We start from the raw sequence: 21,979 nt of genomic DNA on the forward strand, positions 1-21,979 counted from the left end.
CACACTAAAAAACTAAGGCAGAAGCAAGGGGGCACATCTGAATCGTCATCAACAGAACAGGAAGGAAAAGACTAACAATGCTTGTACAGAGATTGCCATAGCGCTTGGCATCAAATGTGTTTTGAGGGTGTGCCGCTACTAGGTGGTGATAATCAGGAACTCAGAAGGATCCAGAGCAGGCGGGAGCCTCTAGCAGAGGACGGTGTGATCCTGGAGCTTTACCTGCTCCAGGTACGTTTATCGCCATCCACCCAAACCTGCTCCAACTCTTAGCGCCTTGTGGGCAAAGACCATGGTTTCATGACATGTTTCAAGAGAAACAGTGCTGGGCGCATGCTTAAAACATACAATCAGGACATTTCTAATCTGGAAGGGGCTCTCCGAGAGGGTTATGTCCAACCTGTCCACTTAAAACTACAATTATTTACTGGATAATTTTTAAATACAGAAAAAGTTTTGTAAAATGTAAATTGCCGCTAGCCCCAGTACCGAAACAGAGTAGCTCCATATAAACACTTAAAAATAAAACAAAACTGATAGATGAACCCTTGTTGGGTTTTGTAAAAAGACAAAACAGTATAGGAATATGTATAAAAATGTCCTCTTACCTTGAACCCTCAGTCCTTACTTTTTTCTTGTGTATCTTGCCAAAAATAATTATGAAAACATGAGCACATAAACGCATATACATATGTGTACATGTATATATGACTTAATTTTTTTTGCATAAATAGGACCGCACTTTCCTGCAACTTGATTTTTTTTTTTTTTTTACTTAAGGAGCTGTATTATGGTCTGCATGTTTGTGTCCTCCCAAAACTCATATATGAAAATCCTAACCCCCAATGGCATGGTGTTAGGAGGAGGGGCCTTTGGGAAGTGATCAGGTCATAAGGGTGGAGCCTCCTCAACGGGATTAGTGCCCTTAGAAAAGAGACCCCAGAGAACTCTCTAGCCCCTTCCAACACTCGAGGATACAACAAAAAGTCTGTGACCTAGAAGAGGGTCCTTACTGGTCCCTTGATCTTGAACTTCCAGCCTCCAGAGCTGTGAGAAATACATTTTGTTGTTTATAAGCCACCCAGTCTGTGGTATTTTGCTATACCTGCTCAAACAGACTAAGTCAGAAGGCAATGAGCAAAGTTCTGAAAACAGAATGCTTGCTTTGTACTCCCGCTGCCATGATACTTTCTAATTCTATTATGATCTTGAGCAGGTTAATCTCACTGTGCCTTAGCTTTTCCATCTGTAAAATGGGACTGGGTGAGTTAATACATGTAAGCTTCTTAGAATGTAGATGGCACTCAAAAAATTACATATATATATATATGTATATATATATATATATACACATATATATATATATATAATTACTTATAACCATTATATTTTTGTACCCTTTGCATGTCATCCTATTTAAGTATTGCCCAGTGTTCCAAGGACATACACTTGTGTGCCAAGAATATATATTTACCTAATTTACCAGGTGATGGGTATGGAGGTTGTATCCAGTTTTTTGATATTGCTATGATAAACAATATCAAGATACCCTCATTCACCAGTTTCTGATACTTTGGTGAGTAGATCCATAGGTTACAATCCCAAAGGTAAATGTGCTGGATCAGTGCATATATTAATACCTTTTTTTTTTTTGAAAGATTTTATTGGGGACTTGGGGGAGGGGAACAGCGCCAGGGAATCAGGGAAGGGGAACAGACAAGTTGCCATCCTTTTGTTCTTCAGTCTAGTTGTGGAGGACGTCGCTTCACTGGCCCATGTTGGTATTATCATTGCGCTCTTCCCGGGTGAGGCAGATCGGTCGGCGGCCATTGGATGGCCATTCACGGTGGCTCTTGGCAACTCACACTGGCCGCCGGCTGCTCACACTGGCTGCCAGCCACTCACAGCAGCTTATGGAAGCCCACTGCAGCCTCACTGTAGCCTACGCCATTGCCGGTGACTCACAGCAGCCCAGCTTCAGGTCAAGCTGTTGTTCACCATCTTAGCTGTAGAGGGCGCAGCATCACTGGCCCTCATGTGGGATCCGAACTGGGGCCCTGCTGTTCAGAGCTGGCGTCCCAAGCCAGCTCTTAACCAACATGCCACTTGGCCGGCCCTATTAATATCTTTTGATAGATATTACCAAATGCCCTCCTAAGACCCTCTGCCAAAGTACTCTGCCACGAAAACTGAGAGAGGGTGTCTGTTTCCTAATCCCTCTCCAGAACTGGATATTCTCAAATTTTTAAAATATTTGCCAGTCAGACAAGTGAAAGTGGTATCTTCTTCTTGTTTTGATTTGAATCTCTTTAAATTATGAGTGAGGCTGAAAACTATTTAATTTACAGATGAGAAAAATAGAGACCCAGGGGTCCCCTAATTGGCTTAAAGTCTAACCCTGAGCTAGTTACAGAGATGAGCCTGGACCAAAACTCAGGTCTGGGACCACCCGGAGGATGCCATGACCCCCCAACACCAAGGAGAAAGTCTGAGCACCAGCAGCCAATCTTCTTCCTCGGTTAGGGCACATCCGGGCCAGGGAGGTAGGTGGGGCTCCCCATTGCCTGGGTGAGGGTGAGCACCCCCTTCTGATCCAGCAACCATGAGTCATGTGTTTCCCCTGCCAGACTTGGGAAGGCTCAGCCTCGGCCTTGGTCTCCAAACTGCCTGAGGTTCCAAGATGTGTTTTATTCCTGTTCACGTCACCTCAAATGCTTCATCTGCCTGAGAGCAAAGTGGTTCGTGTTGTGACTGGACCTTCACATTCCTCTTTCTCATTCTCTGTGGAACAGGACTTTATTTTTAGCCAGGAAAGAAAGCTGCTTAGAATAGAGAAAGGTGTGTGCCCTCGGGGGGTGTCCCCACAGGTGTGAACAGAGTAGGTGTTCATGGGACAATGTAGGGGCCTGAGCACCTGCCCCAGGCGAGGGGCTCCGATCCTGCTTCTCGTTGGTGCTGTGGCCTTGGGTACCTGCCTCTAAGCCTCGCTGTCCTCACCCGAATGATGAAAATGACACTGATGCCTGCTTTGCCTAACACACAAGGTTGTTGTAAGCAGAGTGAGTATATTGTATGTACGACAGTGCTTTGAACACTGCGAAGCTCCACACACATCAAGGACCTTGGTGAATGTCCGTGAGCAGGTTGCCACTGGCTTCCATGCGAGAACTTTCCTTTTTGAAGCTGCCATCCTCAGTCTGGTGGGCGGGGCCTGCCCCTGCTGCAACGTATTCCTGAAGCCATCCATCCACGTCCCACCCAAGCACACCAGAACCAGGCTGATCATCATGACATAGACTGTGTTGAGGTTTCAACTTGATTGTACAAAAAAAAAAAATTTCATAAGCGTCTATTTATATGCCAGCTAAACTATAGAAGTTCAGCAAAGAGAACTCCGGTAACTTCACGTTTGTTTGGCAGAATCAGGGAGCACAGTTGCACTTTACTAGATTTTCTCAACTGATACTCATCACACATTAGGATTAAAAAAATAAAGTGGTCATTTTGAAGCGAATCATCCTATGGTCATTACATATTTTTCTACTACTTTCTTAAAAAAATAAAATAAAAAGTTAAATACAGTTCAACCTTTTCCCTTATCTCACTGCCACCATCATAAACACTGATTATGGGACTAAGCCTGGAATCCTAAGAACCTGCTCTATCACCCGCAGCTTTGAGACTTCAGGCAAACCGTTTAACCTCTTCGTGCCTCAGTTTTCTCACCTATACAGGTAAAGAGAATCAAAGAACCAAGTCGACCAGGAGCGTGGCTACATGAAGAACACAAAACCAACAAGGTAGATCCCACTTCAAGTTTAGTGCATGGATTTGGAGAAAGCTATTTTGTCCTCTGAGATAAGTTTTGTTTCTTCCTAACTCTTGGCTATATTCCAGATAGCTGAAGTCGCTGGCTAAGTGAGGCTCTCCTGTGTGCATATCAATTCCTTTGGGAGCCTCGAAGAACATAATTAAGGCCTTGATGGAACTCGCTACACCAACAACCCAAACTCAGACCCAGGGATTCTGTTCAGCAAGCACGCTGGAGCAGCCTGGTAGAGACTAACAGAAGATGCAGGGAGAATGGAGCTGAGGACAACAGGAGCATCTCTGAGGCTGGTAAGTGATGAACAACTTCCCTAGTCTGCTGTACACACACACCACTGCCCCAACCAACTGGGCTTTGTCTTAGTAGGAAGAGACCTTCAGATGCCCACTTAAGAAAATGAAATCTAAAGGATGACTTCAAACACTGGAACAGTCCACACTGAACACCCAAGAAGGGGAAACCAAGGAGCTGTGGCCTTCCAGAAGGTCTGCATAGGAGGAGCTTAGAGGTGGCTCTGGGCTGGCCAGGAAGGGGATGGCTGGGGGGACCCCACATGGCATTGCTCCTGGCATAGCAAGCACACTTAACTATCTGTCTGAGTGACTTATAATTGTGTGTGAGATGGAGAGTATATGGGGGTGGGGGAAAGCCCCCCTAGAAAGGACAGCACTGAAGAGATAAGACAACCCCACTTCGGGTGACTGGTCTATTTTTCTAAAGGATGTAAACAATTCTCTCATAAATTCTACTCCCTTGCTTCAGTTGGGTTTCCAGAGTTCTAGCTCTAATATTGAAGGTGTATACTGTGGACATCCTAGAACTATTTATAAATATTTCAGCTGTCTCTAAGTACACAGTTGTATTACATTTTCCCACCTACTGGAAAAGGTGTGGCCATGTGACTAGCCTTGGCCAATAAAATGTGAGTGAAAGTGACATATGTCATGACTGAAAAGCTTTAAGAGCGAGCACGTGATCCGCCATTTTCTCCTTTCCCTTAGCCATGGTGACAGGGACTCAGCCTCCATCTGGGAATGAGAACAAGAATGACATGGAGCAGAGGCCCCAGCCAGCCTTCATAGATACGTAGAGTTAGCAGGAAATAAACCTTCACTGTGTTATGCCCCTGAGTTTTGGGAGCTGTCTGTTACCCCTAACCTAGTCTACTCTGAGTGACACATATGTACCACTTAGTCACTGGAACGTGAACTTCTTCTCCTAAACCGGTAACTGACTGTCAAGGGCTTGACTGTATTAAAATAGATTGTGCACCCATGGAGTTTGCAGTCCTATGAATTCCATTGTTTATTACAGATATAGACACAATTTTTAATTATGAGAAACCACACTCCTTTCGAAAAGGTAAAATTTAAAACTAAGCTCTCAAACAATCCCCATAACCCCTAATCCCTTTCCTGAGCCCCAGTGAACAGGTTCCCAGGTGCAAGGGCCAGACATTAGTGCCTGCTCAAAGCGCATCATCCTCCAGTGGAGAAGAAGGCAATTGTTTTAATAAACTAGTGTCTGATGTGGAAGATTTCCTCCATGACACTTCATCAATGCATGCTCAGCTTCCCAGATATCAGGCTGGTCTGCCAAATGGGAATGCCTTTATCGGCTTTATTTTCCCTGTTGAATCCAGAGTTTTAAAATGCAGTTCCTTGAACATCACTATGGGTTAACACCCACCAGAGTCAGTTTCAACCCCACTTCTCATGCTTCCAGAGGCATATTTCAAGTCATCATTTTATTTAATATAGAAAACATGAATTAGGACAAAATTTGTAATACTCTCCTACACTAAAAAAATCCACAGATTAAGTTTTTCTGTAGCAAGATGCATCAAAACGTATGTCTTACACAGCTGCAATGCAGTCTGGGGGCATCAGTGATAAAATCTCCCCATTTCTAAAGAACAGGCCCCACAGACACAGATTCTATTTACATGAAGCCACTGATGCAATTATTTTGGGTCAGATTTATTGTTTTAGCCATCATTACTTTTTGAACTTACATATCAGTACCAATCTAGTCATTTTAGTGGCCAAATTAACTAGACCATGATCGAATTTCTTAGGTTGTTAAGATGACCAGATCAGAGTCATTGCTGGGGAATCAATAAAATATGTGGAAATAAATATAAGGGGGAATGTACAGCCACCCAATTGGATGTCAAGGTCAAAGGACCTGCCTGCCACCCGTATCCCCATCGCTAGCTGTACAGTTTATACCTAAATTCTGGCTTCCCAAGGTGCGCAGGGCCAATCTTGAACTACTTTGATGTGTGTCACAGAACCACTTGGATGTAATAGTCAATCAAATTATTAATGAAAGAACTATAAAAATAAAAGTAGCATGCTCTTTTATATAGTAATTATTAGCATAAGCAATGCAACTCGAAAAATAAGAATTATCAGGACAGTTCAGTGATAAGCTAACAATTTCCAGCAATCAGACCAAACATCTCTGTCCAAGCTGTTTAATAAAATAAATAGCAGCTTGTTGACACTTTTGTTCAGTTAGGCACACATACATCCAGAAGCTACTTACGTGTCCTGGAAAGAGCTAAGAAAAGAAATGGAGACTGAATGATATAGAAGTGGAACTAGTTACAATGGTGGTAATTTTGATATTTCCACATCTTAAGAAAACAACAAGTCCTATAAACTGTCCCAGAATCAATATCATAATTTACTTATTTCTATACACTGCATATACATATAAGCACATATATTTACATATACATATTATATGAATATATATATACATATATATATAAAACAATAGATTCTTGTAACTAAGTACAGTGTTTCATTTACATTCATGTGAGGAATAAAGTTAAATGCCATAATAATAATAAGCTGTCACTATTTAGAATCAGTTATCAAGCACCTAACCACCTATCACATAGTCACACGCTACCCTGTAAAAGTGCAGGTCATGTCCTTGTTGACCTCAGAGGGCCCCTGATGGAACACTCTAGAAAGCATACAGTCCTCAAGCAGAACTTAGCACTGCCCAACTCTCTACCAGTTCACCCAAGACTGATTCAGGAGAGAGGGCGTCCCTTCACCAGATCAAATTAATCACAGAGAGAGCCTGTGACACTCTAATTGGTGAGTAATTTGGACTTTCCAGTAGCGACTACAACCAATTTCCTGCCTGTTTTTGTTCACCTGGAGAAACATGTATTATGTGTGAGGTAATGGTATCCTCTGGTATTCAAGGGAAAAAAAAGTCAAAGGCAGTGGGCTCTCTTCAGCTTCCGGGAAGAATAAAGTAACGCTGAAGAGGGAGGCTTAACCCACTTGCTGCCAGATGTGTTCACCTCACAAACATACCTTCTACAAGGATCTAAATGTCACTTAAAAGTCCCAACTGTTCAGAGGCCATTGGACTGGGCTTGGGGTGATATCATGCCCTTTACACAAGCGTCTTCTCCGCCTTCATCACGAGCTGTCATAACGCGGCCAATTTGGATGCCGTTCTCTTTCAAGAGGTATCCATTTCAGAACAGCTCTTGTTCTTCAGCCTCCCTGGGAGGTGCCCCTGCTCTGAGTACCAATTCTTCCTTTGCATCTACTTCTATCCTATTAAACCAGAAAGCTCTCACCTGGGCTACATTGCTGCCATGGATGGAGCTCCGAGCTTTGAGCACAGTTGTGAGTTGGGGCCCAAAACACTCAGACCCTGGTTAATGCCAACAGAACCATTTGAGAGTTCTTATGCACACAGTAGAGTGAGAGTAAAATAAATGTGGACACATAAATCTATCCACTATTGGGAAACAGTTGGCACAATACAGCATTTTCTGTGGGGGAATAAGTGTAACAGCTCCCCTTCTGCCTTGGCAGGGGCTGGGTCTGCCAGATTTCTGCCAGGAGATAAATGTGGGACTGTGTATTCTTAACCCAGAGAGCTATGGACAGATGCCTACTCATCTTTCCAAATGCTGTGTTTCCCCCTCTTTAAATCAGGAAGAAAGTCTTAATTGCGGGCAAGTCTCTCACACTTGCTCATCTCCTTTTTAATAAGGAGGTTAAGCCACAGGCTGCAGACCTCCAGCAAACATAGTAGGAACCACTGAGGAAGTCAGACAGGGAGGTGAGACTACAGGGAAGACAAGAGGCAAGGGAAGCCACTCAACCACGTTCCCAGATCGTGATTTTTGCACTGCAATAGAATTTAAAAAATAGTTTCGGGGACAAGCGTAGGTTGCCAACTTTTTGTTTTGCCAAGTATACTGAACCCGCTAGCTTGTGCTTTTTTTTTCTCTTTGCCTTGGACTGGGGGAAAGGTCCTATTTGAACACTTATTTGTACCTATTTGTCTGTCCCCACCCTCCCCCAACCTGCGTTAGGTTGTAAACTCAAGCAGCGCACCTCATAACTCCCTCTGCCTCCCACACGGGAGGCCCCTTGAAACACACCAGGCTGGACCCAGAATCTGAGAATTATGACTTATTTTCTCATTTCACTTGAAAATTTTTCACATTTCCTTATCTTCCCTCAGAGAATTTCTGTGAAACACCTTCTCTAAGGTGACATAACGACACAGCCGTCTCAAAAAAAAACCAGAAAACAAAACAACACATTTTTATATCGGATTCATTTCCACCCTTGATAAGAAAGAAGTATATATGCTTTTCACGGAAAGGCATTCTAACAAAAGGGTGTATCCATACTTCCAGCCTAGGGGCCTGACCTACACCGGCGGAGAACACATGCACAAAGAACGTGAATGCCTTCTTTTCCAGGCAGAAGCGGCAGGAGCAAATGACCAAAGACTTTCCACCCATTCATCTTGACCATAAACCTACTCCATAGCCAGCCAAGATGACTGCTTTTGAAGGAAACCAATTTGCAGAGTCTGGACCAAAACTTGGATTTTCAGTGACAAGTAAGGATTTAGACCAGCTTCATTTCTGAATTCTTGGAAGACAAAGACCACGTATATTAAAGTGGCCCACGCAGTGCCTGTCTGCCATGTGTGAAAATCTCCCTTATCCCGAGACCAGAACTCTGTATCTGACCACTCCATCCTTCACAGGCAGCTTGCAAAGGGCCTTTGACATCAAGAGCTGTTTGTTGAATGGGCAAACGGATGAATTCACATAGTTACCTTGTTATCTTTCGGTACCCAGAAACAACTGATTTAGAAATCTTTTAGATTAATTCTCAATTAAATTTAAAAACGTGTTGTAATTTCATTTCCCATTATCAGTCAGGACCATACATTCTTAAGTAATAACAATTATAATCATTTTAAGAGCTACCATAAAATGAGTGTTTATTATCTGCCAAGCACTGTGCCAAGTATTCTATAAGAATTACTTAATTTCATTCTCACACCATCTCTATAAGTTAAATATCATCATCCCCATTTTGCAGATGGGGACATGCGGGCTCAGAGGCCTGACATTTTTTCTAGAAATCCATAGCTCAGAAATCACACCCGAAGTCACTCATCTAGGAAGAAGGACTGGAAGGACTGGAGCCTGTATGCATGGCTGATATTCTCACCCTAACATCCACTGCCTCACCCTAGCGGTCTTGGGCCATTTCACTAAAACCGGTCCTGCCACAGGCCACGGCTTCCGCAGTATGTGCACTTTAAACGGTTTTGCTGGAAACCCAGGCCATCCCCTCCTTCCTCAAAGCCAGCGTTCTCTTCATTCTGTTTTACAGTCCTGCGCAGGCTTTATGCCCTCTCTCCGGAGCTCTAACTGCAGCCCTCAGGCCTTGGCCCCACTACAGCTGAAGACCAGATTGCAAAGTCATTCTGTCCAATTAGACAAACCCATTTCTCTCCGGAGAGTTGATGCCATTCCAAGATGGCTTACGATGAGACCAAAACCCCGAACTGGTTTTAAGTAAAACAAGTTCTCCTGGATGCACAAATTTCCTTCATCCGTTTTAGTTTGTAACGACAACGGGGTAAACGTCAGCATAGCAGCTATCCCCCTACTCTGCCAATGTCTTGCTTTGTGACTTCTGTGGCTTTCAATTTCCCTATATACAGAATACAAACTCTCAACCTACCTCACAAAAGTAACTGCATACACCTGAAACTAATAAAGAAAATAAATTTTAAAAAAAGAAAAAGATTGCAATGATCACGTGAGATAGTAAAAATACTTTCATTAAAAAAAAAAAATCAATGCCTTCCGAAACTAAGGTGTTAACGTGCCTTTCCCAAAGTATACAGGTTATGACAAATACTGGGCATTTACAGGGCCAAAGCACAGATCTAGAAACTCCCTCTGTTACACAGATGGGGATTTCTATTTCAGTAAAAAGTTTCCGGGAAACTCCTAGCACTATTATCAAAGGTTCTAACTGGGCAGCCAATAGAAAAACTCCCTATAGGTCTATGAATCAGTCTTTGGGAGAGTTTTTTGTTTTGTTTATTAATGTTTAGGCCCCATTGATGACACAAGCATAAGCTCCTTGGTATTAAAGTAACCGGGAACTGAGATTAATTGCCCAATTTTTAATTACATTTGGCATCTTTGTAACCCGTGTTGTAAGTGCCCTGTCTATCAGGGCATTGTGAGAACAGGTGACCTGTCACTAGCTATTTTGAAAGAGCTTTGGTGTCTGAGCAGCTTATGATCATGAAGAAAAAGGTTTCTAGACTTCTAAGAATCTAACATGCACACCCTATGTGTGGCTTTTAAAATGGCTTAAATAATGAGACATCACAGGAAAACAAATTGAATTGAGTGTGTTGACTATTTACACACCCTCTAACCTGTCCAGCTGTCTCTACCTCTGAACATGGATTTTTTTTTTTTCTTTCTGGAGTCTCTCATTTTCTCCATTGTATTCATTTGGAGGAAAAAAAGATCTCATAAATGTCATTTCATATTCCAAGCAATTTGCTATAGGCAACTACACCATTACTTTGTACAAATAAATTTACATAAATCATTATTAGAATGTTTTATCTTAGCAACATTATTTGGTTCCCAGAGCACAAATTAAATGCATGCTTAAAGCAGAATATTTTAAAGTTATTCCTATATTGTTTATGAGACAGGATTAGAAATTTCCATCTAATTTTTCTTTCATAATGGAATTCCTTCAGTTTCCTTTGTACATTTAGAAACCACATATATAATTTTCTGGGGGGGGGGGGTTCTGGAAGCCAGCAATGCAATAGATGACTCTGCTACATTTGGTTCATTTTGCAGAGACCATTCCCTTTGATTCCAGGGGTTTGGTTTTGAACACTGATTAAGGAAGCCTGGAACCAGAGAAATTAATACCATCTTGTGCGTAGATGGGTTTTTGTTTGATATGACTCTGCAGGCGAACTGGTCTTTGGTTGCGGTCCGGCTTTATTATTTTTTTTTTAAATAAACAAACTTGTAAATAAACTTCCTGAAAACAGAGCTCAATCTCTCCTAGTTGTTTGTGTTGGGAAAGGTGCCTGTTTGGATTCGACTGCACAGCACATGGCCGGTCTTCCCTGGCTAGTTCTACTCCACCCTAGATTTCAAAATCAAGTCTTTTCTCCCTATGGAAAATGCAGTGCCCAGTTTTAAAACAAGCTGCACATGTCGACGTCAGGGCAGTGAGAATGGAAGGGGACTGACGGCAAGTCAGCAGACATGCTCGCCAGCCCTGGTCCTGCGAATTTGCTGGTTCTAGAGACTCACCAAGTGATGCCATGTTTCGTCTTCTTATTAGGGTCACCAAGGGCTGGACTCACCACTCAGGGCCATAACTGTCTATCAGCCTGTGGTCTGGGGACAGATTCCCAAGCCAGTGTCAGGGAAGGGGGGCCCCAAGGGGTCAACAGCTCAATTCTCATGAAGGACGAGTGATGCAGCCCCACAGGGCACCTAAGAACACAGCGTCCGACAGACCTAGGCTCAAAGCGAAGAGCTGCTACTTGATAGCTGTGTGATCATGAATGATTCAACCCTCTCTGTGTGTGCTACCTCATCTCAAAGTAAGAGTCCTTGTACCTACCTCACAAGTTTGTTCTGGGGATGAAATGAAGTGATGCAGGCAAAAGCTCAGAATAGTGTCTGACTCTTAGAAAAGCTCAGTAAACAGTAGGTAACAATAATCTCAAAGGATGACCAGTGGGGTCAAGCTTGGGGTGACCATATCATTTACTGTCTACACTTGGATATTTCTGGGTGTGAAAGGGGTGATTGTATGATAATTATGTTGGGTCAGCTGGGGAATGCTAGGATGGTTCCAGGCAATATTGGGGCATGTGTGACTACTCTGACTGCAGCCCATCGCCATTCAAGATTGGATAAAGAAATTAAGTGACAACTATAGCTTACATGTTTTACAACTCGTTATACCTTTTAAAGCTCTTTCCTACATCTTATTTGCACCACTCACAAACTATGTGAAAAATGTGGGGCTGGGTTAATTATACTTTAATAATGAGCAAACAAAAGCACAGAAAAAAGATGGGCTTTCCCACAATGACACAGGATGGCCAGGGCAGTGGGGACCTCTGCAATCCGGGGCTCCTCCCTGCTTCCCAGGCTCCTGGCAGCGAGACAGGGTCATGTGACTAATGCTGGCCAATGGACTGTGAATGTGGAATTGTTTTGAGTCCTTTTTAATCTACGTAAGTCACTTAAGAATGAGTGTGTGTTCTCAACTCTTTTTTCTCCCCTGCGTGTTTCAGGAACCAGGAAGCCACATTTTGAGACATAGGTGTCACAAGATGGAGGAGGGTTGGAACCTCCAAACACTGGATATAGGACAACCACAATCCAACTCTGAGTAAGTGAGAAATAAAAAAGGTGGCTAGGATCCATGGCTCTGATTCCAGGGAGGCCCAAGCTCCTGAGTCAACGTGACCTCAGGCGCAGGAGCACAGGAGCATGCTAAGGCAGATGGAGCAGGCCTGACCGGAAGAGCGGCAGCCTCAGCGGCCAACTCTCAGTAGCACCTTCAAGAACCAGGGCAGCAAAAGCCACCACTGCTTTATCCAAAAGCAACACTGGAAAAGAGCTAGGTGCGGGCAGGACGGGCTGGGCCATCTTAGAATTAGTAAGGGCACTTGGCTCCCCGCCCCTGACTGTGACCCCAGCTTCAGCCTTGAGTCCCTCCCTGACTTCCGGCTTTAGAACTCTCTAGATATGCTCTCAGCATCAACTTATAAACTCGTGTTCATGCTTCTTACCTGTCAATTCTACTACTCAGCTCAGAATAGCACCTTGTGAATCACCAAGTACTGACTTGACACAGCCCCTGGTTCATCCCAGGGCCTTGTTAAGCCACACCTGCCAAGCTGAGTTTGGAGGAGAGAAGGGCAGGTGGGTAAGAGAAGAGTAAGTACTCAGGTAGACAGGCAGAGGCCAGGTGTGGACAGGCCCAAAGTAGCAGCAAAGGCCAGCAAGGTAGCAGCCCAGCCAGGGTCAAGGCGACATTGCCCACTGTCCCTGAAGCTGCCAGCCACGGCCCCTCGGTCACAGAGCAGTTGGGGTTTCCCCAGGAAAACCTTAAGGGAACCAGGCTCTGAGGGGGAGTCTGGCTCTGGCTGTGACAGAGGATCGGGGTCCTCTGCCCCCTTTCTGGTCCAGGCAGTCAGGGCCCTCGTTGCCGGGCTCAGGGTGGGCTCATGCCCACCTTCCCACCCAGGCACATGCTGCTACTGTTCCCCCCTCCTGGCCTCAAGGTCCACAAAGCCCGCCTGAGGCGCTCCCTCATCCATAAATCCTTCCCTAATTACTTCCACCTCAGTCCTGAAGGTCTCTCAATTCCCTGAACCAGAGAGCTCCTATTAGCGCCCAACCCCAGCCCCACACTGCAACACCGCCTGCCGTGCTCTCACGGGCGGGTCCTGGATCCTCCGCTAAGCTGTGAGCCCCAAGCAGAGCTCCACTTCTCAGATTATCTTATCCCCGTGTGTCCCGAGAACAAATAACCAATACTCAGTCACACTCATTGACATCAATTAAAAGGTACAACATTGGCAAGAGTAATATAATTCAAGTAAAATGTGGAATTATGAGAAAGAAAATGATTTAGGGGACGATGGCAGAAGCCGGCTTCTATGGGAACATTTCCCAGCAGTGCTTCCTGCTGCTTTGTGTGTCTATGACACACCCCAGACTTCAAATAAAGATGCGATTCAATGTTTTCATTATCTTAATGCCTAAATTGGATTGACCACATTGTCAGTCTAATCAGCTGCGTAAGTTGATCATTAAGAAGATTGAAGAGAGAGGAGGAAGGTACCAATGGATGAAGAAACAATCCATTTGGCATTTGCATTTAAACCTAGCTTTGGTATTTCATTTCTTCCTTGCAATCTCTGTGAGGTGTGAGCGAGTTGGGGAAGGCAGAGCATGATTACCTGAGTCGGAATGGGTCCAGGAAACCAAGGTCAGCATTGCTCCAGTCACGGAAAGGATCAAGAAGCCTCCATTACCGCAAGAACGCTGGTCTTCGAGGAGAGGATGCTTCTAGCAGCTGGTGGAGAGGAGGAGGAAGACGGGATTAGAGCTGAGGAGGAGAGAGGACCCTCTCAACCACAATGGAGGTCATCTCTGGCCTGACTCTAAAAGATGACACACTTCAGTGAAAAAGTCAATTGCAACAGGACCTCTTTATTTCTTGGAAAGTTACTGAAGCACTGGGTCTTTCACGATGGAGTGTTCTTGAAACTGCTGCCTGGGGCATACAAGGACCCAGAAATTTGAAAACACACACCATAAACATTGTGAGATGATCTCATTTTACTACAACTGCTATTGAGACACTTGTGAGATCATGTGCTTTTATCATAGCTGCCACTGAAACACTTGTCTATCTCTAAAAGAAAAACATCAGAGCACCAACAAGCATTCAAGGCCAGCGTCCCATCACGTACGCCAGGTACACAGGCTGCAAAGTCAAGGATTCTCTATTCTGTTGTACAATAAAATTCCTCTGACTCTACTCATTGGGGAAAAAAAGATGCCATCAAGCTGAATCTCACTAAATGCACTGCATGTTTTCCAGCCACAGTTAACCAATAATCTTGCACAATAGGAAGGTGGTACATGAGACAGACTGCATAATAATTTGATGGAAGACATTTTGGCCTCCGCCTCAAGGAAGACACATCAGTAGACTCTCTGATGAAAAGAACAGTATTACCCTATGAACTTTTGGGTGAGACTGTTAGGGAAAAAATTCATTAAATCAGTGGTTCTCAGACAGTGGTCCCTGGAAAAGCAACAACATCCCTGAGAGTCTGTTGGAAATGCAAATTCTTGGCCCCCACCCAAGACCTACTGAATCTAAATATTTGGAGGTGGGGTTCAGCGATCTGGTTCAACAAGCCCTTCAAAAGATTCTGATACACTCTTTAGATCTTTAATTTATCCACCCATCCGAAGACATTTAATCTGTTGTTGTAAAACAAAATTACCCCACTCGACTGCATGTTACTCTTCAATTAAGGGCAAAGTATTGAGCTGGGGATTAGAGAGAAGAAGAAACGGTCAGAGAGAGAAGATGATGAAATCGCCACCTTTGAGAAAAAGATTGTCCACTATGGGAGATAAGACATGTATACAGGCAACTCAAATACAGATAGGCTGTGTTATTTCCTTTAACCAAAGGCTTCAGAGGAGACATTTGTTTCTGGTGTGGGTTGAGGGCAGGACAGGTAAGGGAACGCTCCAAGATAATAACTATACCAATGGGCCTTGAGAACTGGACAGGATTTTGACTGGAGGGAATGGGCAACAGCTGAAGCAAAGGCCCAGAGGTGAGAAAGAATGAAGGTTATTCAGGGGCATGGGGTAGCCAGGTCTGGCTGATGTGAGACAAACTTGAAGGTGATCCAGGTAAGACAAGGTCACTTCCAAGTACAAACGGGTAAATCCTAGGGGCCTGTGTCTTCTCTTTCTTGTGTAAAGACCATCAGGCAGCATCTGTTACTTATGTTAGAAACTGACATCTGATAAACTAGGTGACTTAAAAATTTTGAAACCCAGTTTGTTTTTCTGTCCTTTTCGTATTGCGTTTTCTAGAAGGGAGCACTTCAGCAGCTTCAAGGATTAACTGCTGAAGGTTTGCCCACAAGGAAGACACAAAAGAACATTTTAAAGAAGGCAGGAATCTGGATGTCACAGTAGCCTCAGGCCATTCTGCAAAGGGGCAAAATCTTACCACACCTAAAAAGCCCCTGCGGACATCTATGGTTTTAGCTTTATAAAATAACTCTGGTGGACAGTGGTGTACCTTTGTCACAGGAACAAGTTAAAGGGGGAGAGGCAGAATGGGTGAAGGGAGTCAAGTACCGAGTGCCAGTTATAAAATAAGTAAGTCATGGGGCTGTGATGTACAGTATGGTGATTATAGTTAACAATGCTGCATTTGCATATCTAAAAGTTGCTGAGAGATCTTATAAGTTCTCATCACAAGAAAAAATCATTTGTTTGGTAACTATGTAAGGTGACTCATGTTAATGAGACTTATTGTTGTGATCATTTCACAATGTATACAAATACCAAATGATTATGTTGTACACCAGAAACTAACATAATGTGATATGTCAATTATACCTTGATTAGAAAAACTTAAAACATGTAAAAAAAAAAAGTTAAACCAATACTCAACATCTTCAAGTAGAGAAAAAAATACTTTTCATCATCAAGAAGGTATGACTTTTGCTTCTAGAAAACTCACATAAGTAGAATGCTTTATTTCCTGGTGCTGCTAGATGAATGGCATGATGCGATACTGAAAACATTTTTGATGTCATATAGGCTGTGATGGACACAAAGCTGGATTCGGTATCCGCGATATCTGGTTGCTCATCCCAGCTCTGCCCATTTAGCCATCCGAGCCATTATGGCAAGGCACTCAACCCCCTAAACCTCAGGTTTTTATCAATCAACAAACTGAGGCATGGACTTGCCCTCCTTTGAAGTTTAAATAAGAGAATAGACATGAAGTTGCTATGAAAATTATAAAGGGCAATACTGCACAGAGGTATGGAAGTATCCTCATCATTGAGGCGTTTGTGTACTAATTAATACTTGTTACAGTACTGGCCTTTGAAAATATAAAATTTAAATGTTTCTTATGCCCTGAGGCTCCTTTTAAATATGTGCAGATACAGCAGTTCTAAGGAACAATCTTGGCATCAACCAAACCATTCTCCCATGAAACATTTCACGGTAAATTTTTTACTTGTGATTTTTTTTTTTTAATTTTATTTCTCTGACCACGATAGAGCATCCAGTTATCTTTCAGCAGTGCCTGGCAAGCACAGCTCAGTCTTCAGCAACACAGACATATACGATGGTGATAATTTATCATCTCTGCAGTAGTTTCGTCCCAGATGGACCATTTACTAATTTATTTCCATATGTAACTGGCAGAGAGATTAATCAGGCTTCCAACTTGGAAACCTGAATTGTGCTTTATTCCCTTAACAGGCTAACTCTGGACAAGAGGAAGTAAACGTTTATAGAGAAAACCAAGAATTCCTCTTAAAAAAAGCCTGTTGACCTCAGGCACAGGCCTTTAAACACACACACACACACACACACACACACGTATGTATGCACGCACACACGCACGTCCACACAGGGCTTGCTCCTTCTGTCAACTTGGAGGGCTGGTTCTTTCTTTAGATACTCTCGGGCTTCCCATAGGAGCTGAGTCTCATATAACTGCAGGCACACGTAAGCCCAGAAATGGAACGCCAAATCAGGTCCAGTTGCAGCCACATTCCCCTCCCTGCGTGCAAGCTCGGGTCTCAAATTTCTGAAACTGAAGAGATCTTTTTGCCACAGTGCTGCACCCAGCTGGCCCAGCTGTGCGGTGCCCAGGCCCTGGAAAGTATGTGCTTTCTTTTTTCCACTCTTTTTAAGGGTCTGAACTTGACTGAATTCAGCAGCTGCCATGTCCTCAGCAAGGCGATGGCTAATGAATTGTTAGCATTGCTCCCAGTTCCCCTGAGTTCAACTCTCAGTCCACTTTTGTTTTTAATTCTACCCCTACGAAACCAGCTTTTAGCAAAGAGTGTCAATGAGATTGTTGTCAGATGACAGTGTTTACATAGAGAAAGCCAGCCAATCCCAACACGGGCCAGAAAGCACAAGCTGATTAGTAATGTCATACGTGGAACCCAAGGCCTGGCTGGGTCAGGAAGGCTCAGCTCAGTAGGCAGGACCACGTAGAGATATTACTGGCTGCATCCACACACCTGGGTCACTGAACAGCCATGTGGCTTTGGAAAAGTCACTTAGTTCAGGTTCACAATTCTCTCCTCTGTAATAGGAGGAATTTAGTTCTACAAGGTTCCTTCTGGCTCTAAAACCTTGTTATACTATGAATGTGGAAAAAAAAAATCAGCCACTCCCTTGGTCTCTACACTTAGATGCTGCCAAACAGCCAGAAGTTTGGAGCCTCTGAAAGTGGCTAGCTTGGTGCTATGATAGACAGCATCTTAGGAATCTCCGTATCGAACCAACTGACTCTCTTTAAGCAGAGAGAACATACGCATTTGAAGAGTGTGCGATGATGTATATCTTTACAAGGTCTTAAGAATTCGATGAAATACCACAGCTTGAAGCACTGTCCTAGGCAGAGCAAAAGCTGGAAGACCACATAGGTCATGGTCCTTTGTCCTTAACACACTTACATCTCAGTGAAGGAGACACGCAACTAATCGTATATAGTGAAAATAAGTGCTATCCTTGAAGACAAAGAAACGTTGATAGGAACACAGAAGACGGAGAAATCCTCCCAAAGAGGGAAAGTGGCGGGGGGAGGGGGGGATATCTGTAAGTGGGGGGGGAATATCTGTAGGGTTTTATGGAGGAACTGGAGGAACTGAAGCTGGCTTTACAATGCAAAGATGGGAGTATAGGCACCTGGGCAGAGGCAGCACCACTGGTCAGGGGCAAAGGCCTAGAATCCTCCCAGGGAGGACAGGACACAGTATTTCATGCCCTCGGGCAGCCACGGGATGCTCAGGGCAGAGAAGACCTCGTGAGAGGGAAGGCTGGGAAGGGGCCAGTGGTGGAAAGCCCTGGACGCCAGCCTGCAGGCCGCCTTTCACCCTGTGACCACTGAGAGCCTTCCGCAGTTACCGGGCAGCGGAGGCTCCCAATGAGCTCCGTCTCAGGAAGTTGATTCTGGCCCTTCTAACACCATTTAAGACTGGTAATAAGATCAGTCTGCACCTTCATTTTTCTCTGACTCATTCCATGCTGCCACTATTTGGGAATCCCTCAAATTTATTTATTTTTTTTCCAAATCAATTTCCTGGCCCTTCAAATGGAAGCAATTGAGTTTCCTACAAGCGCTGCCAGGATTTAAATGCGAATGACTGGTTTGGCCTAAGGCTTGGCATTTAGGTGTATGTGGTTTTCTATTCTTATGAAAGAGTTAAAATAACATGGCATAGACTGGTGGGGTTTTTTTTGTTTTTTTTTTTTAACTGGAAAATATTTCTGGGTGATGAAAAAAAATATACAAACGTCCCAAAAGTTGGAAGGGCCTGCTCTAGCACTCCCAAACAGGCAAATGGTGAACTACTCATCCAATGTAGTTCATTGAAACTTTTCTGATTTCCGGTTTCAGAGCCCAAGGTTAATGAGCTAAAGGTTTCCAGGGCCCCTCCAAATGTAATAATAGCAGAACGTGATGTAAACCCTCATACCAATGGTATTCCGTTCCTCTGCCTTGGGAGGCCAAGCACAGGTGGCTTCCTGCAGCTGTCACAGGGAGAAGCTACCCACCATGATACACAGGGCCCCGCCAGACAAGCCCGGGCACGAGGGGGGGTCCGCAAGCCTGCCATCTCCTAGGCCCCAAAGATGGGCTGTGTCTCGCAACGCCACAGGGATGAGTGTGTGTGTCGGTGGGGAGCCTCCTCTGAGAAAGGAGCTCCCTTTGGTATGAGCCCCCATAAAAAGAAATTCTGCATTGAAGACACACACTTAACTTCCCATCTCTGGGTGGCTCAGGCTGCAGATAGACATAAATGGGAAGATACTGCAACATTAGTTTCATTTTGGATCGCCTTATTTAGAAAGGCAAATTGTATCTACCTAGTGGGCTGTTGGACATTCTAAAGTTCAAGTCCCTGATTTATAATGCAAGATCTGTCCCAGCCCTTCATATGCCCAGGTGTTTGGGAAGCTGCAGGCACACCCCCACCCATAGGTGTTCTTTCAACATCTAATCAAATAATTCCTGTGAAAGACAACATGCAGTAGGAGCTATAGGTAGTTCCCCCACGCACATGAAAAATAGTCTCATACACTACAAAAGAGTTGCATGTCTCATGTGCTGCTTTCTGTAAAAGTCCACCTATGGTCAGAAAATGAACTCTCCTTAAATGAACAGATTAGCTTAAATTACCATGCTATTTTACGTTCTCTTCACTGATATACGCATAATACAAGTATAAGGTAAATGCAGGCTTAAGCTGAGTAACGGGCATACATAAAAATATTTTGACATTAAAAACTCAGTATAAATTGAACTACAACATACTTGAAAGCTCCCGCAATCGTAACGTGCACATTGAAATCCATTAACCTAATACCTAGGCTGCTATTCAAAAGCAGAGGTCTAGCATGTAAATAAATACCAATTTGAGCACTTCTCCTCTTAAATTGCTGTACAATTTGATTGTAAAATCACACACTGACAAAGTCTATCATATTTACTTGGTTGCTCTCCAACCAACATTCAAGCCTTATCAGGCTACAATGTGACGGCATAATATAAACACAGAAACCAGCAAATGGTACCAAAAAGTAGCAGCAAATGTCAAAGACAAACTAGGGTCACCACAGGAAGAGAGATATTTACATAAGCATTCAGAAAAGACAATGGAGCCCCAATTTCCCTTTAACTGCACATTCAATCAACCTCTCAGCTCCTCACCTGATCATTTTTATATAAAAGCAATTTCCACAAAGATACGTTCAAAGACCTTAGTTGCCATAAACTCAGCAGCAGTTAAAGATTCTGTTGCACATTAGATTTGCTTTAAGACTCAGCTATTTTCAACCAAAGCTTTCATTCCTTACCCATCACTGCCCCCCCTCCAAAAAATATTAGCTTCACTGACAATATCCTTCTTAAATATGTCATCTGCCAAGGCCATTTTCTTCCCTTCGTAACTCCCTCACATTTGTTTCATTTGATGATACTTACCCAAGCAAGGACAATTGTTTGACTGGAATCTTGCAACTTTCAACTTTGCCCAGATTTTGCTGTTGTGAGGAAGGGAAACGCAGAGCCCCCCGATGCATCGCTCAGCTGAATCAGAGCTATATTTTAAATTCTTTTACACTTACTTAATATAGTGCGTGCTGCCTGTCCACTGATGCGATATCAGAAACCTGCAAGCTACTATTTCTGCAACTGTGTCACCGTAGATAGTCTGAAACATGTACGTAGCTGTTGCCATGGAAACAAACACAGCTAGGGTAGAGTGCCACGCTGTGTTAATTCCTTCACCCATGAACCCCAGGGGAATGCTAACATTCATCTTCTTTCTCCTTTAGTCTCACACTGCTTTAATATACATATATATTTTTTAGCATTATCAAATGATGTACTAAATACATGTGCTACACCTGGAAATACGGATGGCCGAAATAAGCTATGTGCCGACCTAGCCTGCTGGGTATCTGCTAAAGGTGGTGCAGCTCTGCAATAGATCCTTTCACTAACTTCTCCTGGGAGAAATGGAGAACTTTGTTTTTAAAACGGTGTGGGGTGGACAAAAAGGTGAGCATCTTGTCTCACCGAAAAAGAGCAGCTCTCAGCTCTCGAGGAATTGCAGCAGAATACAGATGCTATCAGCATTGTGTCTTATCGGCTCTATGAAAGGCAGAGGGAGGTCTTGCAAACTTTCTGAAGTGGATCCAAGCTAAGAGTTGTTTTCCCTTCCAACTAGAGCTGCATTAGCAGGCTGTAAATCCAATAGTTTTAATTAGGCAAAAGCATAAACCCTCGACAAGGGCTTCATCTGTCCCCACTTAGCCTTTGTTCCTAAGCCCATGGAAGAAGGTATTAGAATAAGTGAGTAACAAGATGGAAATCTGCCATCATTCAGAAAGAAATGTGATTTTCCTGGAATCTGAATATTCTCTTCTTTGTTGCAAGTTCAAATCTCTGCCCTTATCAAATGTTTGGACTG

The 21,979-nt window shown here is 43.6% G+C and overlaps 1 protein-coding gene across 3 annotated transcripts in view; it reads right to left on the reverse strand.

Annotated features, from left to right (window-relative positions):
- FOXN3 (forkhead box N3) overlaps positions 1 to 21,979 on the reverse strand; it is a 383,907-nt gene that overhangs the window by 273,142 nt on the left and 88,786 nt on the right. For 2 of the 3 annotated variants that reach the window (XM_019642323.1, XM_019642325.1), the window contains exon 2: positions 14,168 to 14,283. The gene's annotated coding sequence lies outside the window, so the exon portion shown is untranslated. Of the gene's footprint in view, positions 1 to 14,167; positions 14,284 to 20,988; positions 21,140 to 21,979 lie in introns of those variants that run through there. The other variant, XM_019642324.1, reaches the window with a different exon arrangement.

Source organism: Hipposideros armiger, unplaced genomic scaffold, assembly GCF_001890085.2.
Source record: "Hipposideros armiger isolate ML-2016 unplaced genomic scaffold, ASM189008v1 scaffold_67, whole genome shotgun sequence".
Lineage (NCBI taxonomy): Eukaryota > Metazoa > Chordata > Mammalia > Chiroptera > Hipposideridae > Hipposideros > Hipposideros armiger.